Source organism: Eumetopias jubatus, unplaced genomic scaffold, assembly GCF_037043125.1.
Source record: "Eumetopias jubatus isolate StellerSeaLion01/CBP00866 unplaced genomic scaffold, mEumJub1_p1.0 scaffold_9, whole genome shotgun sequence".
In the NCBI taxonomy this organism is placed as follows: Eukaryota; Metazoa; Chordata; class Mammalia; order Carnivora; family Otariidae; genus Eumetopias; species Eumetopias jubatus.
Genome location: NW_028274815.1, coordinates 113,803,184 through 113,811,510, shown reverse-complemented (window position 1 = coordinate 113,811,510; position 8,327 = coordinate 113,803,184). Strand labels below are relative to the sequence as shown.

The window sequence follows — 8,327 nt, the reverse complement described above, 5'->3', positions numbered from 1 at the left end:
TCTCTGTCAAATAAATAAATAAAATCTTAAAAAACAAAACAAAACCCAAAATTCATTAGTATTAGCTATTCCTCTCACTTTATCACCAAAGGAATTAAAATAATTTTGTTATATTAAAGATGTATATATCTTGAGATATCATTTATGCTCACCACTATTTTGAAATTGCACTAGTTATCAGACCCGCTGTTTGAACCTATTTAAGACATTAATATTTATAGTTTTATTGCCGTATTTTAAAAAGTATGAGATCATAAAGGACACAGGATCCTGCTGGAAGAAATTTCTACTTGCTAAACTTAGGATATTCTGGGCATCAAAAATAATGCCAAATATAATGGATTGAAATACACTGAATCAATGAAAAGACATAATTGCATAATGATATTCAGAGATGGGATAACCAGAAAAACTCATATGTCCCCCTTTGAGGCAGCCACAAAGCAAACTTCTTCTTACTTTGAACACCAGTAACTAATTTGAATGAATTAAATATTAATCCTGCCTCTCCGGTAGGAGCTGTATTTCTAGTAACCAAATAGCTCTAGTTGATGAAGGAAAGTTCTATTTTACCGAGTTGTATCCTACAAATCCTAAAGAACTTACTGACTCATGCCAGGACTATAATTTGTGTTAAATTCATTAAATGTATGATTGACATGGGACTAGACATTTGTATGGGCAAAATAGCACATACTGATTACTTTCAGTATAAAAGAGGGAAATCAGCACTGTTCAATAAAGAGATCAGACACTCATCACTTTAATTCAGTTGTGAATCTGAATATTAGTGACACGCAGATACTAAGTGACTCCTGATGTGTTGCAATATCAAGAACAGAGCTTCACCTCTCATGCACTTTTGCCAAAAATATTAATTTAAATCAATAAAAACCATTAGAACCAACCTCGTTCTTACATGATACGTTGGTGAACAAGCCAAAGAATACCAGAGAAAACAGAAGATGGGTCACTGTAAGAACAAGTGGCCCAATGTCTTCAAGTCAGTGTGTGACAAAATGGGGACTGTGCTAGATTGAAAGAGGTTGGAAAGATAAAAATCACTTAGGGTGGTTTGCACATGCCAGCTCTACAGAACATTTTGCTCTATGATGAACAGAAATGCATAATAAATTTAAAAAATACTTCAAAGAAAAACAATCCATCAAGAGTAGCACTGGAAGAAATATAAACCTGAAGAGATCAACCAAGCATGAAGACCTTGGTATGGTGCTGAGAGGACTCTCCTCCCACTAAGTCTCATACTCATAAAACATTAACATGAGTTCTAGTTTGTGGTGCTTCAAAGAGTCCTTGTTCACGCTCTTTTGCCCTAGCATAATTTTAATAACACTGTCCTTTATTCTCAAATGTGTCCTGTTTGCATTAATTATGGTTGAGTTAGATGGTCATCTCAGATCTTGCTAACTTTGAGGGAATGGTTAATTCCTGTCTTACACAAGTTGTTCCAGAAAATAGAGGAAATGTAAGAGCTGCCCAGATGATTTTAGGAGGTATTATCTTTATTTCAAAAACAGATAACAATTAAGAACAGAAAAACAATGGGCCATATTTCCTTTGGATGTATGTGCCTGAATTCCAAATAGAATTTGTAGATAATCAGACTTGATAATGTGTTGAAAATACACTATGATTAATTAGGATAGATCTAAAAATGAGAGGATGACATAATATCAAAATATCTAACAATGTAATTCTCTGTTGATAAAAGAATAGGATTATAGGATTACCTTAAATGATCCAGAGAAAGTATTTTATAAATTTCAAAACCAATTATCATAGACTATCTTAAGAAATTAGAAAGAGAAAAGAACTCACTAAACATGCTAAAGACTAAATGCCAAACTCTTGGGGAGAATGTTATATTTGTTCAAGGAATTTTGGATACATTCCCTTTAAAACTGGAAGGAAAAAAAAATGGAAGGATTCCCACTACTATTGAGAATGGAGAACCTGGCCCATGCTATTAGGAAATATAAGAAACAGTGCAAGCGCTGAAAAGGTGGAGATGTAATTGTCGTCACTTGCAATGTGATGACTTGCAATGATACAACCACTTACCTGGAAAAAAACAACAGAATCAATCAAAGGACAAACTAAGAGGATTCAGAAGAGAGTTCAACAGCTTTGCTGGTTATAAGGTTGACTCCCGAGAATCAAAAGCTTTTCTCCCTGGATGAGCACATGGAAGCACAGTCTTCCCACTTACTCATTCTAGTAATATCCAAATGATTTGTTAATTTTTATAAATTGCTGATGTAGTCTTCTATTTCATTTGGCTGTTACTGGATAAATGCTGCTTTGGTGTGAGTTGGTTAAGAATAAGGAGGTCCATCCAACTCCTCTCAAAGGGCCCTTTGTCAAATGGCTCCTGTTAAACAGCAGGGCTAAGGCTCGCACTGGGTGTGATACACAACTAATGAATCGTTGGACACTACATCAAAAACTAATGATGTACTTTATGCTGGCTAACGGAACATGATTAAAAAAAAAAAAAGAACTAAGGCTCCCATTCCACTCTGTATGGCTCCAAAGCCCATGCCCTTTCTACTGACCCACACTTCTTTTGCTGTTGGGACTTGTACGGGCTATGCCTAAAATCCAAATTCATTAATCTGGTGTTCAAAGTCCTCCACAACCCATCCTTCTAACTACTTACCGATTTGTATTTTCTAGCACCTGGGCTAGATCTCGTCTTAAATCTTCTGCTAGGGACACAGAGATACCCAGGGCCCAAACTAGTAAATTGGTCAAATGCAAAGTGAAATACACAGCATCGCCTCTTTATTGTAGTTTCTGCAATTCTCCTTTAATGGGGAAAGTGAGCTTGCTTAAGCAAAAGTGAGGTACAGGAAAGGGAAGGAATAATGCTTCTCTTTGGCCTCACCCAAGGATGGATTATGAATACCTCAGTGCCAGGGGTTCTATGCTTCTAAGTTCTGATCAGTTTCCAAGGTAATCCTGAACTGTAACTTCCTCAGCTGCTGGCCTGCTGGCCAACCCCAGGAATGACTCAGAAATGCTGACTGTGCTTCTCTCCTTGGGTGTCCCAATCTCACTGCCTTTTCTTCCCAGTCTCAAGCAGAGGTCTGCTCTCTGCTTTTAGAGTCTTGCTCCTTCTTTAGCTCCTCTCTACTAGCAGGAAGAAAAGAGAGAGAGGTTTGGTGGCTTCCACAGAGCAAAGCCTACATCTATTCTGGTCCTTTTTAATGATAATTTTTAGAAATTATTTTTATTTTTAAGATTAAGCATCCTCACAAACAACCCAGAACCAGTCCTTGCTGATTCTTTGGACACATACATAAAATGGTTAAAAGTGATTCCTTAATTTTTTGGGGTGCCTGGGTGGCTCAGCCAGTTAAGCGTCTGCCTTTGGCTCAGCTCATGATCCCAGGGTCCTAGGATCGAGCCCCACATTGGGCTCCCTGCTCCGAGGGGGAGGCCTGTTTCTCTCTCTCCCTCTGCCGCTCCCCCTGCTTGTGCTCTCCCTCTCTCTCTCTCTGTCAAATAAATAAATAAAATCTTTTTTTAAAAAATGATTCCCCAATTTTCAATGATAAGATAAGAAAAAAGAATATGTTCTCAGCTGTAGCCAAATTCTTCTGTGTTCTTTTTCCAAAAATCCTATTTTGCTACCAAGGCCCTCATCAAACCATAAGGAAAGACAATTTTTCAAAAAGGAAACAAAACTCCCAAATAGAGATCTAAGTATCAGGCCAAAATGATCCCCCCAAACATTGCTGTCATAAAAAGGGTTGAAAGTCAAATTCTCATAGTTCATTAAAGAACATCTTTAAAAAGAATTCAGAAAGTTGGGATTGGAACTACAGTGATGTGGGCAGGCTAACAAAGCAGATAATTAAAGAAAGTTTAACTTGAGAACATATCAGGTTTTGTCTTATTCTAGCAGAGGGAATAAAACTATGAGCTCCTGGAGAGAATATTAAAACAGTCCTTACCAACAGAAGGTAGTGTGAGGTTTGTAAAGGGAGAGAATATAGAACAAAAGACAGCAAAGACAAGTCATTTTGAATCTAAGCTTTACTGCCCAGGAAAGTTGAATGGGGTTGAAATTCTTCTGAGCCAGTATCATTAAATTCTAGACTTGACTCAAAACCAGTGGACTATACACCACTAAGAAATATGAAGTGACCCACAGTCTTTGTTGGTATTAAAATATTTTAAAAATTATCTATAAATTTCTATTCTGAAAAGCAGTAGATCAAAACGACACTAGGCCATCCAATCAGTTATAGAGTAAAGGGTTCCCTCCAACGAGAACTAACTTAGCAGAAATTTAGGTTGAAAGGAATGTAACATGGAGTAAATGAGATAAGGTTCTCAGTACAATTTTAATAAGGCTTCTGCCCATCCCAATTTTAAGAGGTAGTACCAAGTGGGCTCACACAAAATATCTTAGAGGAATGCTTCTTAGAGGCGAAAAGGTCTATAAATCTAACTCTTGACCCTTCTCTTTACCTAAAGCTTGAGAAAGAAAATAAATATTTTTTATTTATTTTTATATATTTATTTTTATTTGAATATAGTTGACACACAATGTTACATAGGTTTCTGATGTAAAACATAGTGATTTGACAAGTTTATACATTATGCTATGCTCACCCCAAGTGTATACCTACCATCTGCCCCCATACATCGCTATTACGGTATCATTAACTGTATTCCTTATGCTGCGCCTTTTGTTTCCATGACCTATTCATTCCATAACTGGAAGCCTGTATTTCCCACTCTCCTTCAACCAATAAATATTTAATATTAGGCTATTCAGAGCTTTGGACACATTGCAATATTTATGTTTAATATCTAGTTTTTATTTTCTGAAACTTTGGCTTATAATTTTCCCAACTATGCTCATTGAAAAATGTATGAATGTGTCTAAATAAGTAGTATTGTATGAAAATATAAACCTTGCTCATCCATATCTTTTACATAGGAAGAGTGAATGAACAGTACCCTAAAAATTCTACAAAGTTTCTCTGTGTATTTAACGAAATTAAGGCAAACCATTCCACTTCCATATCTTGAGCAGGAAGAGGTAACTAGTCTTCAATCTCATCTTCTCAAATATCTCCATTAACATCCACAGCCTGGAAAAACCAGTGAAAACATGGGGAAGAAGGATGAGTAAGGTGTTTATAAGGGTTTTCTCTAGAGAGAGAACCCAATCCAGCAGAAATATTGCATATAGTCAGGACATGCCCTCTTGTTACATCCATCTAATTTCTCCATGGGATTCCCACAACATGAGCAGCGTTTTGAGTTCTTTCCTAGTCACTTCTTACTTTCCATCTCTTCCAGTGCTTTCCAAAAGTCTTTTTTAAATTTTATTTTTAAAGATTTTTATTTATTTATATGAGATAGAGGGAGCGTGAGAGGGAGGAGAGTCAGAGGGAGAAGCAGACTCCCTGCTGGGCAGGGTGTCCGATGTAGCACTAGATCCCGGGACTCCAGGATTATGACCTGAGTTGAAGGCAGTCGCTTAACCAACTGAGCCACCCAGGCGCCCCCCAAAAGTCTCTTATAGGCCTCATCTGCTTGCAAGTACTCATTTCATAAAACTAATTAATTTTTCTGCAGTCATTTTACATGGAGAGACCCTAAGGTAGGTCAGTCTGCACGAGGTATAGAAGGAAAAGTTGCAGCCAGAGCAGATGTCCATTGTACAGCTGGGTTCCCGCATATCAGGCCGCTGGCCACGTGAGCAGGGGCAGTACATCACATTGGCCATCAGGTCCAAGTTGGCTGGAGGGGAAGGCAATCATAATGGGTAAATAACTCTGCTTCCACTAGTTCTTTGACCCGACCAAGAGTGGCCACCAAAGGGCATTTGGGTTCTGGGCAGTTGAAGCATTGAACTTGGCCATCTCTGATCTGGATCTGAAAGCCGTCCTTCAGACAAGCTTTGCAGTATGTACTCCAAAAAGTACATGCATTCTCTCATTCACTACCCACCTCACAGAAACAGTTATTGCACAGGAGCAATTTACTTTTAAAAGCATATTATCTGCTGAGCTTGATCAGAGTCCAAGATTTCCTGGACCAGACTCAACCAGATTCCACATCCTCCATGGGTCTCATCCACAACTTCTTCTTGTGTACATCAGGTCTATCAGATCCTGCAAAATCTAGCTCGGTGGTAGAGGCTTGAGCCATCCTTCTCTGCACCTTTTTCTGAGAACCCCATCTTGAGGTCAAAAGAGACAGTAGTCAGCTAGGATCTCTTCCTTAAGAAATTGCATCCAAGTAAACAGGACCATGCTGCCATGGTGGTCTTCCTGTAGGTTGTCTAAGTGGTTGCAGGAGTAGACAGCACTCAAAAATACCTTGAAATTTTGTGAAAAGTGCAAATAGATCCTGGTTTCTCCACCTTGGACAGACTCTTGTTATTTCAAATGCATCTCCATCATAAATACTCACCAGGGCCTGCAATTCATCCTCCTGAGCTTCTGGGTCTTCTGACTACATTTACATCTGAGAAGCTGAGGACAATCTAACACTATAGTCTGCATTTTGGTTCATTTTTGAAAGTTGTTCTTTTGAAAGGAGAACAACTCCTGAAAAATAGTAGATGCTCATTAATTGTTAGCAATCATCATCATTATCCTGGTTATCCTAACAACAATCCTGGAAGGTAGGAATTAACGCCCATCTACATGTCTTTGTAGAAAATTAGAAAGAATCTACAAGTAAACTATTAGAATTAATAAGAAAGTTTATTAACTTTTCTGGATACCAGGTTAACAACAATTGGAAAATGAAGTTAGATTATCCAGTAGAAACAGAGGGTAGAATGGTGGTTGCCAGGGGCTGTGGGTGGGTGGGGTGAAATGGAGAGACAGTGGGCAAAGGGTGCAAACTCCCGGTTATAAGATGAATAAGTTATGGAGATCTCACGTACAGCATGGTGATTAAAGTTAACAATACAGTATTGTATAATTAAAAGTAGCCAAGGGAGTAGATCTTAAATGTTACCACAAAAAGGAAATGGTAATTATGTGACATGATGGAGGCATTAGCTAATGCTACAGTGGTAATCATTTTGCAATATATAAGTGTATCAAATCAACACATTATACACCTCAAACTTACACAATGTTACATGTTAATTTTATCTCAATAAAGCTGGGGGGAAAAGACATTAGGACTACTTAAGGTATTTTCTCCCTTTTTGAGAAAAATTATTTAAATAAATGCACCGACACATAAAATTCTGCAAAAAAGAGAGAGAGAGAGAGAGAGAGAAAGAGAGAATAAAGGTAAAAGAAAAGACACATTTATAGTGGAATAAAAAACATCAAGTAACTAGGAACAAATCCAGAGAAATTCAAGATTTCTACATTGGAAACTAAGAAATTGAGATAAATTCAAGAAGAGTGAAACAGATGGAGGACTTTACCTCCTACATGATATCTATATTCTCCAAATTGATCTGTAGATTCAGTGTGATCACAATCAAAATCCCCTGTATTTTCTCTTTGTGAAAATTCTGATTCAAAGATTTATAGACATAAATGGGCAAAGAATAATCAAGATAATCTTGAAGAACTAAGTTGTAGGATTTAAATTTCAATATTTTAAGATTTATTACAAAGCTATAGTAATTCGGAAAGTGTGATGTTGAGGCAAAAATACACAAAGGAAATGAAACAGTACAGAAATAGATCTAGTCATCCATAGCTAGTTGATTTCTGAGAAAGTGGCACAACAGAGTGAAGAAGAAAGGACAGTGTTTTCAATAAATTGTGCTTTGGATATCCATATAGAAAAAAATGAAACTTAGCCTCTCACACCATCCACTAAAATTAATTCCATATGGATTATAGATGTTAATAAGAATGTACAAACTTCTTACTAAGTTTCTAGAAGGAACATAGGAGAATATGCTTATGACCTTAGCATAAGTGAAGATTTTTGAACAGGACATAGAATATACTAACTGTAAAGGAAAAGAGACAAATTTGACCTCATTAAAATTAGGAACACTTATTGAACAAAAAATGTCAGTAAGACAGAGAAAATAAAAGCCATAAAGTTGTGGAAGCTATTTTTATTTTTATTTATTTTAAGGATTTTATTTATTTATTTTGAGAGAGAGAGAGCACACGTGCACGAGCAGGGGGTTGGGGAGAGGCAGAGGGAGAGGGAGATTCAGACTCCCTGCTGAGCAGGGTGACATGGGGCTCAATCCTAGGACCCTGAGATCATGACCTGAGCTGAAGGCAGAAGCTTAACCGACTGAGCCACCCAGACACCCCATTTTTTGTAGAACATATAACCAACAAAGA

At 37.3% G+C, this 8,327-nt stretch overlaps 1 pseudogene; it reads right to left on the bottom strand.

Moving 5' to 3' along the window:
- Window positions 1-5,102: 5,102 nt before the first annotated feature.
- Window positions 5,103-6,507, bottom strand: LOC114220582 (E3 ubiquitin-protein ligase RNF14-like; annotated as a pseudogene).
- Between the last annotated feature and the right edge of the window lie 1,820 nt (window positions 6,508-8,327).